The 12,714-nt window shown below is 37.1% G+C and overlaps 1 protein-coding gene across 4 annotated transcripts in view; it reads left to right on the forward strand.

Moving 5' to 3' along the window:
• Positions 1-1,080: 1,080 nt before the first annotated feature.
• The window catches only part of fstl4 (follistatin-like 4), a 141,011-nt gene continuing 129,377 nt past the window's right edge, over positions 1,081-12,714 (forward strand). For 3 of the 4 annotated variants that reach the window (XM_086177008.1, XM_086177010.1, XM_086177011.1), the window contains exon 1: positions 1,081-1,347. The gene's annotated coding sequence lies outside the window, so the exon portion shown is untranslated. The remainder of the gene's footprint in view (positions 1,348-12,714) is intronic. The other variant, XM_086177009.1, reaches the window with a different exon arrangement.

The following is a 12,714-nucleotide window of genomic DNA, read 5'->3' on the forward strand; positions in this document are numbered from 1 at the left end:
CCTACATATTCAGTTTCTCAAAAAAATTATTCTAAAAGAAAATTGACATTTTTGTCTGTGGACATGAGGGCCAGATGTTGATCACTTCAGATATATAGTATCTTGTTTTTTTTTTTTTTAGCATCATAGACCTGTATTTTAAGAACTGCAAAATCATGACTATTCTTTCTCTATTTGTCTACCCTTCATTCTCCCACCTCTTTTCATTTTTTTTCTTTTTCTGTCTCATATTTTCCAGCCTTCTTTTTCAGTGTCTTGATGAATGTTACATTGGGCATTAAAGTTTAATTCCATATGCAATTTTGATGGGGAGACAGCTATCCATGCATGTTTTAGGATACAGTACACTTTGTAATTGTGCAGTGCACAGTTATATTCATTTCACTATATTAAAAATTGGATAGAGATGCATGTTTCTTAACATTATGTTCTGATAATTTTGACTGATCTGTTTTGATATCTTCACTAAGGCAAAATGTAAAAATAATAAAACTATACAACAGTGATCTACTATGACTGAATGTATAAAACATTTTACATAACCCTTATGTGACCGGGTACTCTGCTGTGAATCTGCAAATCTGCAAACATGACTTATCTTAAATGTATATCTGTAAGTACCGTGCGAACACAATATCTCCTACTTAATTAGTCACTGTTTGACCAATAGGTCACTGCATGGAAAACATCTGATAAATAAATGGATAGATACAGCTATATACATTTGCCTATGGTTGCTCTGGCAGTAACTTGGTGAATTACTGAATGCTCTGTAAAAGTGAGTGGAAATATAGACTCGGACCATAAATTGATTTTAGAATTTAAACTTTAGACTAAATGTATAATAGTGTGCAATACACTGGCATGGCATTGCGTTGGGCGGGGATGGGTTAAATTAATTTACATATCAAATACCGATAATAATGATAATAATGATAATAATAATAATAACAATAGAAACGTGTGAGCACAGATAGAGCACGCCTCACACACAGGTGTCGCTTTGTCGTGAGATAAATCTGCAGATGCAGCCTCACCGCATTCGGCGTGTGGCGGTTGACGTCAGGAGGAGAGCGGAGCGAGAGGGAGTTGAAATAGGGCAGGAGAGGACCAGACCGCGGAGAGGAAAACCAGTCGGTGAGGCTAGAGCATGGCAAGTGGCTGTAACCGGTTGGGACACGACGCCCGTTATTCTACCCGCCGCTGACACGTTAAGATCCAGAATAGCCCGATTCGTTTCAACCGAAGCGGAGGAGAGAAGTAGAAGTGGCCGCTATAGCGCAGTCGGAACGCGGCGCATCGAGGAAATCTGATTGCTGTGCGTCCCGTCGTCTCGGAATAACACAGGTAAGGTGGATGCTGTATTTACTCCTATGGGGGGGCAGTAATAGCCCAAAAAAGTGCTGGCCGACCGTCCCATAAGTTTGACGTGTTTCCCCTCTTTTTTTTTAATAAATATATGCATATATTTTATTTATTTATCTATTTGTTTATTTATGTATTCGTTTTTTAATTGATTTTTTTGTTGCTATCATGCGTTAATGGAAAGGGGGTGTTAAGGCGTGTGTGTTACTTGTGATTGTGAATTAGTTTACGAGTAGATAAAGAAACACCCATCGAATACAAAAATCCCACGGAATGTCACCTACCCAGAAAAATTGCAATTTATAATTTTTGTGCTTTTAGAAATAAAATATGTCACTTTACTTTTATTATAAATATGTTTTTTTTTATCTTTTTAAGTGCAACCAGCCGATATCGAGCCTTATTGTCTGCAACACAGCGTCAGGATTGATAAATCACGTACTATAATAGATGCCAGAAATGTACATATGTATATGTATTTATACATATATTTATACATATAAATAGCGGCGACCTCGTTCGAAAAAAAAGCAGGGGAACGTTTGATAAAGGGCTCCTGGAGGACTCATCCGGTCAGAGGAAGGTTTGCATTAGCGTCAGAGAGACCAAGATGTTAATAGAGTGAGACACGCACGTACCTCGGATGGGGTCTCTGGCATGTGGATTCCCTGTCCTAATACCAATTACAAAGCCTTCAATCAGCCCCTTTTTTAGTCTACGCGTTTCTATACAGTCTAAGACAATCTAATAATGAGCCGTGATCTTCAAATATAAACAAATAAAAAAAAAATCTCTTGGCAATGAAGGATTCCTGAAGAAGTCTGATTGAGTTAAATGAGCTGCTTCAGCACTCCCCCACGGGAAATCCTATCAGAGACACCGGAGAGCTGGCACAGCAGCAGCAAAGCCCCCGTGACGGCCAGCGGAGTGAGAAATGGGGATCAGGTTCGAAACGCGCACTTGCGTGATATATAGTATTGGCCGGAGCTCTCCAAGGTGCTGAAAACACTCCGGTCCCTTGCACTCCTTCATTGCACGTTATCGTTCCCTGACGCTGCAGCTTCTTTCTGAGTTGGACTCCCCCATGTCTCCGACATACACATAGATGTGCGAAATTGACAACACCTGAAACAATAGAATCAGAACCATTCATTACAGTGAATAATTGACTAGAAAGCAGTGCTCTCCAGGCTCATTGAGGCACCATCCCGGTTAAGTAAACTCACATCCACTCAAAAACATTCTCTCACATTCCCAAACTTGTTGTCACACTTGTCAAAGTTGTCACAAATATGTTGTCTTTTCTGCAATAACATATCAGGAGCAGCGTATTCCAGATTGACATTTTTGGAAGAAATGATCAGTTATTCATTGTTGGGGACTTGATTTCTTAAACCTTCATAAATCCCTGTAATGTCTAACAGCGTATTAAAACTGTAACTATTTTTACTGGGCTTACATGTTTCTGGAGACCCTGCATTAAAAAAAAAACTCTTGAACTGAAATGCATCCAGTGAGCATTTAGACATTGATATTGGTGTAGTTGTCTGTTTAATCTATTTTAATAATGATACAGCATACAGTAGCCTGAGGCAATACTTTCATAATAACTCAGAAATGTTTTCCTTTAGCATGCAAGTCATAATCCATCACATGTCAAGTTATTCCCCAAATATGTAATTGCTGACAAAGCTTATTTCAGGAGTTGACAATGTACAGAGTACACATAATATAATTTCGTAGATGAATAAAACACTTCAGTAGGGACAGATTTTTCATACCTCTTTCAGAAGATCAGTGGTCAGAACCCAGTTTAACGGCTCCCCGTGTTCCAGGACTTTGCGAAAAGAGGGTTGAACAGTCCTTGTACTGCATCTGTTCTTGAATAACAAAAATAAAAAAATAAAGATAAAAAATCTGCAACCTACAATAAAACGTTCTCTGTTTTTTTTTTTTTTTTTTTTTTTTTTTAATAATACATAGCATATTTTGACTTTCAGATGCAAACATTTCCAAAGGAAAGGTATGCAATGTATTTTGTGAAATGTACACGCATTTGTCACATGTTTTATTTTTTTTACCATAGAAAAGCCACTGCAAGTCATTTTTAATACACTAGTGTTCGGGTTGAAGCAATCCACATGAAGTTCTGAAGGTAGCACTAATATATATATATGTATATATATATATATATATATATATATATATATATATATATATATATATATATATATATATATATATGTATATATATACAAAAACAGTTAAATTAAATTCAGTTAGATTATAATCAAACTGATGTGATTGGCATTAAAATCAATGAATAAAAAATAGATAATAAATAAATATATTAACAGTTAAAATATATTGCTATTCATTGTTGTATTACATTATTGTACATTGCTGTGTATTTTATCATATTGTATTTTGAATTATCTTATCTTACATATCTTATCTTCTCCTGATTTAATTAATCTTATGCTATATGTATCTTAACACAATGAGTAGCTCAATGAGAAGCACTTAATGAAAAATTAAAAGGAATGAGAGAGGAAGTATATTCATTGTGGCTTACATTTCAGATTTATTGCTGGAGCTGTCTGTACTATGTTGTCACTGAAAAATGCTAGCAAAACAGGTCAATTAAAATTCCGATCACTTATGTTGAACTTCGAGAAATGACCTTTACTGCTCGATTCGCAATGAACAAAGAAGCAGTACCTGAAGCATGAAGGCAACTGATGAAAAAGTCAGACAAGACAATAGTAGATGCATAGAGGAGTTAACTAAGCTTAACAGTTGCACACTGAAAATTATTAAGTAACTGGCCGGTCCCATTCATGAACATATTTTTAATCCATTGAATCCATTGGCTGAAAACTTTAATTTCCATTCACATCAATGTGTATCTATCTATCTATCTATCTATCTATCTATCTATCTATCTATCTATCTATCTATCTATCTATCTATCTATCTATCTATCGATCTATCGATCTATCGACCTATCGATCTATCTATCAGTATATTATGTTAATTTTTTCAACACCCAGGGAATAAATCATTGAATAGTTCCTCTGACAGTTCTCAACAAATTAACTGTTCTGGTAGGCTGGCCCTAAACCTGAAAAAAACATGTTCTATCTCAGAGCTGATCCTGACCTGTGTTTGATTTTCTGTTGAAGAGAAAATTTTAATTTCAGCAGATATTAAGCTTGGTTCCTTAAAAAAAAAAAAAAAAAAGTTTCTTTTTCACTTTAAACATACCTCATTACAAAAATAATATCGAAAATAGCATTAAAGTCCATGCATGAAAAACCAATTGGCTTTTTGGGAACTGATTACAGCACTTGACTGATGTCTCTCTCTGAATTTCTTTGGCTGGATTCTCGTTATCCATTTGAACTTTTGATTCCCACTGAGCCTTAAGCGCCCTGCTGACTAAACATCTCTTAATTTAGTCGTTGTTCATTTTGTTCTTCATTCACTTCATATTAGCCTGTGGCAGAGATTATTAATTATCATTTATACTTCTTCATATTTCTGTGCAATTCACTCATTCAATGTTATTTTCCCGATTTACTCTTTCATTTGGAAAAAGCCCATAAAATGGGGTTTGGTACCCTGTATACTTCTCCTGCTTTGTTAGGATCGTAGGTACAAAATTGATGGTATTCTAGCATATAACCTCATAAATTATTCCATGTCTGATTTGATGATGTATAGATTGTATGGATTAGGTAACGTGAGGCATGCAAAAAGGAATAGATTAGTATTTTTATGGGTTCTTCCAGAGTCAAATGTAAACATCTGTGCCTTTGTATTTTGAGAATATATAGAAGAAAAAAAAAGAACGTAGGTGAATATAATTGCACACCAGTCCAGTGGTGATTACAGGTTTTGGTACTTCCTTCCACTTTTTCCTTTTCGGAGCTAAGCTGAATACCAGTGTTGAATTGGTGGGAGATTTCAGTGGAAATCATTTATGGGGGACCACAACAGCAATCACCCGGACCGAGTATTGTAGTCAGTCAATGAGGGAAATAAAACAACAAATATTTGATTTTGAGGATAATTGGCACTCACCTCAATTGCTTGAGACACTGTGCTTTAAACATCCAATTATCATTTTGCTAATGCTGAAAATGGTGTTGCCGCTACTGTCTTCCGTTTCTTATCTATTTTTATTATTTAGTTATTTTTCAATTACAAATGCCACACATTTTCTTTTTTTTTCAATACACAGTTTATCATGCTGTTGCCTTCTTTATAGTTAGCAGTCAATATTGACAACACTATCTTACTTGTATAGATCACTCTGATATCCTTTTTTGTGTTTATAACATTCATTATCTATACAGCTTATCTGGTGGGGGAGCGGAAGCAATGGTGGGTCCTGACGAAATTATCGAGGGTGCAACTTTTGCAATGATGATGATGATGTGACCCATTAAATAGGTAAATTGTCAGCTGGCTAGACAATTGTCATAACTCACCTTTGTCTTGTCAAAGTCTTGTAACAGTCTGTTACAAAGTCTTTGTTACAATACTTGTAACAAAAAGGTGGCAAGATAAACACAGAGATGTTCCCTCAAGTTACATAACCTATAAGGAAGGTACATCTAAAATTGTTCACGGTGAAATTCTCTAAATTAACCAAATTGGATTGACCGCTCATTCATACGATAATTGTGTGTTTATGTTCAGATATCTCTGAATATAAAGAGAGAAGCCTGTTTGACCACGGCTTGTATGACGAAAGCACATATGTGAAAGCCTGAACAGGTTACGCAATGACAAAAGCACGTATGTGGAAGTCCTCCTGGAGCCCTTCGGGAATGCGTTGAAGTGCTTTTCAATTTCAATTTCAACCTAACTGAAAATTGCCCAAAAGGGGGCGGTTTCCTGAGGAGTGGCAATTCACACTGATTGGTAATTACATTAAGAGGCAGCTACAATTGTCAGAGCTACTTAACAGAATGTTATTTTAAATATTCCCTCCTTTTGTGGGCTTTGGTAGTGTGCCCTCCATCTCACCCTTATGAACAATCCGTCCCTGGGCTGGAGCCTATCCCAGCTGTCACTGGCCAGGATTTGGGTCGGACTCTGGACCAGTCAACATTTGTGAGGCAGAAGTGCTAACCACAGCACCATTGTGTTGCCAGAGGGATTTAAATCTTGTTATAGTAATACTAAATGTCTCTGATTCTGATGACTGACTTTCTTGAATCAAGGATTCAAATTGACTTAAACTCAGACAAAAATCTTGCATGAAAAAGCATTTTTCATGTTGTTTTTAAACATTGCAAGAAATACAAAAAGATGGTTTTCAAAAGCAGTCCTGTTCCTGGTGTGAACTTAGCAGCCCTTAAATAATGTTCAAAATTTCTGAGCACATTGTAGACAGCACAAATAGAAAACAAGCACATCAGAATGTACACATGGAAAAGCATGAAGGCAGAGTAGGAGCACGACAAAACCAAAATTGATTTTTTTTTTTTTTCTGAAGATGTTATTAATCTTTGTAGGATATTGTTAGAATTCAGTGGTTCCCACTGTGAGGAATTGGGGCATTATCTTGCTCAGAAGTTAAATCAGGGATTTCAGTTCCATGACAGCAGTTTAAACTAGTGTAAAATAAACAGAATGTCAGTTACTTGTGGATACTCGATGAAAGTAAACAAATGAAAAATTAGTAGCATGGCTATATACTCCTGTGGCAAGTTATTATAGGCAGCCACTGTCTATTTATTTGTGTAAAAATAAAATGGCAGAAATGTGCTGAAAGGAAATTCTTAACGTTGAATGCAAATGTGTTTGTGTGTGCGTATGTGTGTGCACACATGCCTGAGTGAGAGTGAAGGGCAAATCATCCATTGTCGCTCATTAGATAGTGCTCCTCCCATCTTGGTGTAAAAGTGGTCAAACCAAAAAAAATAGGTATTTGAATTTTCAGACACGCAAATAACACGCAAACAAAATGTTCACCTTAGATGTTTTTTGTTTGTCTTTTGTCATTTGGAATTGGTTAAATTTTCCAGTGACCAACAAATAATTGAAATTTGTACTTAATGTTTGACTAATCTTTATTTAAATACCCTCTCCTAACAAATTCAAATATACCAAAGGTACCAAAATAAAAACTCTTCTAACATGAGCCTACAGGATTCTGTTCTGATAAATGCCGTCAGCTTTCAACAACTTATCCCATTTCCTCTATATGAGGCAGAGATCATGTGTTTTACACACACAGAAAATATGAGTTCAGCACATCCCCAGATAAATACATTTCATGTGATAAAAAAAAAAAAAAAAAATCATATGATAGTGTGTATGTGGATGTATGGTTTTGCCCTGGTTGGGATCAAATTGAATTTTGTTGAAAATGTGATCCCGAGTCTGTTTGATAAAAATTTAATTTACATACATTGCAGATGATAGAATAAGATGTCTCTTCAGTGTTCTCCGGTACATTTCAAGCAAAAGGCAATCCTTTTGGTGATCCCGTCATAATTAACTGCAAATAAGGTAAGATAAACTTTATTGATCCCCAAAGGGGAAATGCCTTTGTCACAGCAGCGTAACAGTTGTAATGTCAAAAAAAAAGAAAAGGTAATAAATATGAATATAAATATGAAAGGCAGAAGACAGGATATAGCAAGACAAGAAAAATCCACAAATAAATGGACAGCAGATAAGTGTACAGCAGACAACAACAACAACAACATCAGGGATGACAATGTGCAACATCAAGGAACAATTATACCGAATGACTATATTTAACTTTGAACAGAGTACATAAATACAGTACCTTCCAAAATCGGATTCTCTTGGTTTGGGGATTTCTGTTTGAAAATAATAGAATAGTAAATGTAATTCTATGAATGGGACAATAATAGAAATAGCTCAACAGGATCTATTTAATATTCAAAAGATAATATGCTTCAATACAATGTAGTCAATAACAAAGTCCATCCATCCATTGTCTGCCTTCTCAGGCGAGCCCGGGTACCCCTGGACTGGTTGCCAGTCAATTGCAGGGCCACATATACAGACAGACAATCATTCTTTCATTGGCACATCTGGGCAATTTTCACAATTTTCCAATTAAGGGAAAACATGTTTTTTGACTGTTGGAGGAAACCAGAGGAAAGCCACATGGAGAGAACATGCAAAACTCCATATCGAAAGGTCCCTTGTCAGAACCGAACCACGGTCCTTCATGCTGTGAATCCAGAGCACTAACCAATACACAACTGTCGGAGGTTCAACAAGCTATCGATAACATAAACCTTCCAACTTAATATAATTGGTCTCAAATCGAGCTACACAGCTTGGGAACCAGGCTTCTACAGAAAGGATAGACTATTTTCCCCTGAGCAAAGTACATGTGCACATACTAATTGCCCATTGGCTCAGCACCAGTACTGTGGTTTAACCTGGTGGAGTAGCGTCTGGGATGTTTTGTGCCTGTGTCCAGGCACCAAACATTATCTCAGTAGGTGCGCCATAAGTTATACAAGGTTCCAGTGAACCTTGGACTTTGCCACTGATGCCTTTTAGTACTGATTGTGTTCAAAACCTATATGAACAGAATTTCTAAGCACATCTGGAGCATTTAGGGAATCTGGTCTGGTGGCCTTAGGATCAAGTCTATTTTTTGCCGATGATGTGGTAAACTTCATGCATCTGTGATCCCCTGCGCTTGCTGAAGTCTTTTGCAGTCAGATAAGAAGAGGCTGAGATTGGAATCAGCTCTGCTCTAAGTGTAGGTATTCGAGTATCTAAGGAGGAAAGAATGTAGTGGATGATCAGCATAGGGATAAGTGTGGTATTGGTCTGTCATGGTAAAGAAGGAGCTGAGTCGAACAGCTAATCCACTTACCGTAATTTCCGGATGATAAGCCGAAACTTTTTTCACGTAAACAACGATACGACTAATATATGGACTTTTTTGGGTGGGGGGCGCTAACGAGCCTCACGCCGTAAAACGTTTACCCTCGTCACTTCGGACCAATGGAATGACCGGAAAATTCTGAGTCCGTTCAACGCCGACACCGAAGAAGACGTCTTTGACGGTTTTAGTGCGCAGGAGGAAGCCCAAGATAGCGATCGGCTAGCCGGTGCAGCTTATATTGAGGTGCGCTCAATAGGCCGGAAATTAGGGTATTTACTGGTTGATCTACATTCCTAACCTATGATCACAACCAGTGGATTAGTGACAAAAAAAATAAGATCATATATTTAGGTAGCCAAAATGATTTTCCTTGGAGGTTGCATAGGCTTTTCTTAGAGTTGGGTGAAAAGCTTAGTCATCTACTAGGGGTTCTGAATAAAGGTGCTGCTCCTTTGCACCGAGAGGATCCAGATAAGGTGGCTCGAGTATCTGCTCAGGATGCCCCCCTGGTGAGGTGTCCCAGGTGGGTCCCACTGGGAGGAGGCCCTGGGGAAGACCTAAGCCACACAATGGGGAATATGTAACTCACCCGGCCTAGGAACACCTCAGGATTCCGCTGATAGATCTGGATGATGTGGCCAAGAAGAGGGAAGCGTCTGCCTTTTTGTTTAGGGTTCTGCCACAGCAACCCAAACACACATATATGGAGAACCCAGAAGATGGATGGATGGAAAAAGTTCAAAAAAATTTTGAATGATATCGAATGGATATAATCAAGGCTATATTTACATATAATGCTAAACAACCCTAACTATTAATAAAACTAAAATGCTCAGTTTACAACAACCGATCCAGCTGATCACATGTCTGAGTGTTTTTGTTATGCATGTACTTCACTGATCACAAATTATTTGAGTTTCGCAGTTGATGCCAGTAAAATAATGGCTTTACCATAGAGCTTTGGCTTGTGAGCTGATTATTTCACAGTGACACTCGATGATATTATTCTCAAACTGAAACCAAAATGAAAAATCCAATGTACACCATGACCCTCAAAATCAATATAATATATATATATATATATATATATATATATATATCTTTTCCTTTTGGCTTTTCCCTTCAGGGGTTTGCCACAGTGAATCAACCATCTCCATCTAACCCTATTCTCTGTATCCTCCTCTCTCACACCAACTACCTTCATATCCTCTTTCACTACATCCTTAAATCATCTCTTTTGGTCTTCCTTGGGTTCCCCCCCTGGAAGCTCCCCCCCACCCGGCAGCTCCAATTCCAGCATCCTTCTACCAATATATTCACTATCCAAACCATCTCAGTCTGGCTTCTCTGACCTTCTCTAAAACATGTAACATGTGCTGTTCTTCTGATAGACTCATTCCTGATCCTATCCATCCTTCTCCCAAAGAGAACCTTAGCATCTTTATCTCTGTGACCTCTAGCTCTGCTTCCTATCTTTTTGTCATTGTAACTGTTTCCAGGCCATATAGCATCACTGGTTTCACCACTATATTGTACACCTTTTATTTCATTCTGGCTGATAGTCTTCTATCGCATAGTACCCCTGACACTTTTCTTCACCCATTCCAACCTGCTGCTTGTACCTGTCTCTTCCCCTCTTTTCCACATATATTGGTATAATATAATAGATAATATATAATATATATATATACGTATATATTATATATGTATGTATGTATAGATAGATAGATAGATAGATAGATAGATAGATAGATAGATAGATAGATAGATAGATAGATAGATAGATAGATAGATAGATAGATAGATAGATAGATAGATAGATAGATAGATACACTCTGTGCACAATCATTAGGGAAGTGATTATTTTGACCATATCATTATTTTATCCATAATTTCCAACTCCAAGCAATATAAACTTGAATGCTTATTGGATTTAATGCATATCAGGCTGTGCATATTTGTGTAACGAGGGATGGTTGTGGCCTAAGGAGATCAACACCCTGTATCAAGGCAGATTCTTCTCCTCAGGAAAAAAGAGATTTGACTGACTCTGAAAAGTCAAAAATTGTGAGATCTTTCACAGGGATGCAGCACTCTTGAAATATCTAAGCTATTGGGGCGTGATCACATAACCATCAGGCGTTTTGTTGCAAATAGGCAACAGGGTCAAATAAATGTGTTGGGAAGAAAATTAGCAAATTGACCACCAAAGATTAGAAAGGTATCAAACATGAAGCTATGGGTTCCTGCTTCAGTTTGAAGATTATCCTCGAGTGCTGCCATATTCCACAACTGCAACCTAACTGGAGTGTCAAGAAGTACAAGGTGTTCAGTTCTCAGACATGGCCATGGTAAGAAAGGCTGAAATCTGGCTGCCTCTGAACAAGACACATAAGTTGAAACATTAAGAATGGGCCAAGAAATATCTCAAGAAAGATTTTTCAAAGGTTTTGTGGACTGATGAGATGAGAGTGACTCTTGATGAACCAGATGGATGGGCCTGTGGTTAGATCAGTAAAGGACATAGCTACTCAGACGCCAACAAGGTGGAGGTGGGGTACTGATACGGGCATGTACGTGAAAGATGAGCTACAAGAACCTTTTTCGGTTGAAAATTGACTCAAAATCAACTCTCAGATCTACCGTAATTTTTAGGTAACACTTTCTTCAAGTGTTGATACAGGAAAAAGTCTGCATCTTTCAAAAAGACTTAGATTTTTATCCAAAACAATGCTCCATCATATGCATCAAAGTATGCCATTGTGTGGCTGGCCGGTAAGGGCTTAAAGATGAAAAACTAATGACACGAACCCCTTCTCCACCTGACTTAAAACCTATTGAGAACTTTTGGGCCCTTCTTAAGTAGAAAATTTACAGTAAAGGTAAACAGTACACATATCTGAACAGTGTCTGGTAGAATGTGGTTGTGGCTGCACAAAAAGTTGATTTTGTTGATTCTAACCAGATCAAGAAACTGACTGATTCCATGACTGGAATGCTTGTGACTGTTAGGGTAGCTATATTAGTCACTGACATTTTTTTTTACTTCAAAAATATTTATTTGTAAACTTTGGCGTATATATGGCGTATAATGGCGTATATATAGATATTCTCTTAAGAAAGCCAAAACTTCACATTTACTCCTTAAATGTTCAGGTTTGAGGCTTTGTTAACATTTCAGAATGACCAAGAGCACTGTAGTTGTACAATAACATAATTAATCCTCAAAAATACAACTTGCCTAATAATTGTGCACGCAGTGTAGATATTTATAAGACAAATTGTTCAGTTTAATGAACAGTTCCTATTTTGTTTCAATCACTTTTTTAAAGTTTTTGTCTTGAAATAAAGTTCTTAAAGACACTCTCCTTTAGTAGTAGTAGTAATCTACACTGGTCATGGTTTGTGAAAAAAAAACAAAAACAAAAAAAAAACAGAAAAAGGTGCATCAA

Source organism: Fistularia commersonii, chromosome 29, assembly GCF_037954325.1.
Source record: "Fistularia commersonii isolate RoL2024-O1a breed Wild chromosome 29, RoL_Fcom_v1.0, whole genome shotgun sequence".
In the NCBI taxonomy this organism is placed as follows: Eukaryota; Metazoa; Chordata; class Actinopteri; order Syngnathiformes; family Fistulariidae; genus Fistularia; species Fistularia commersonii.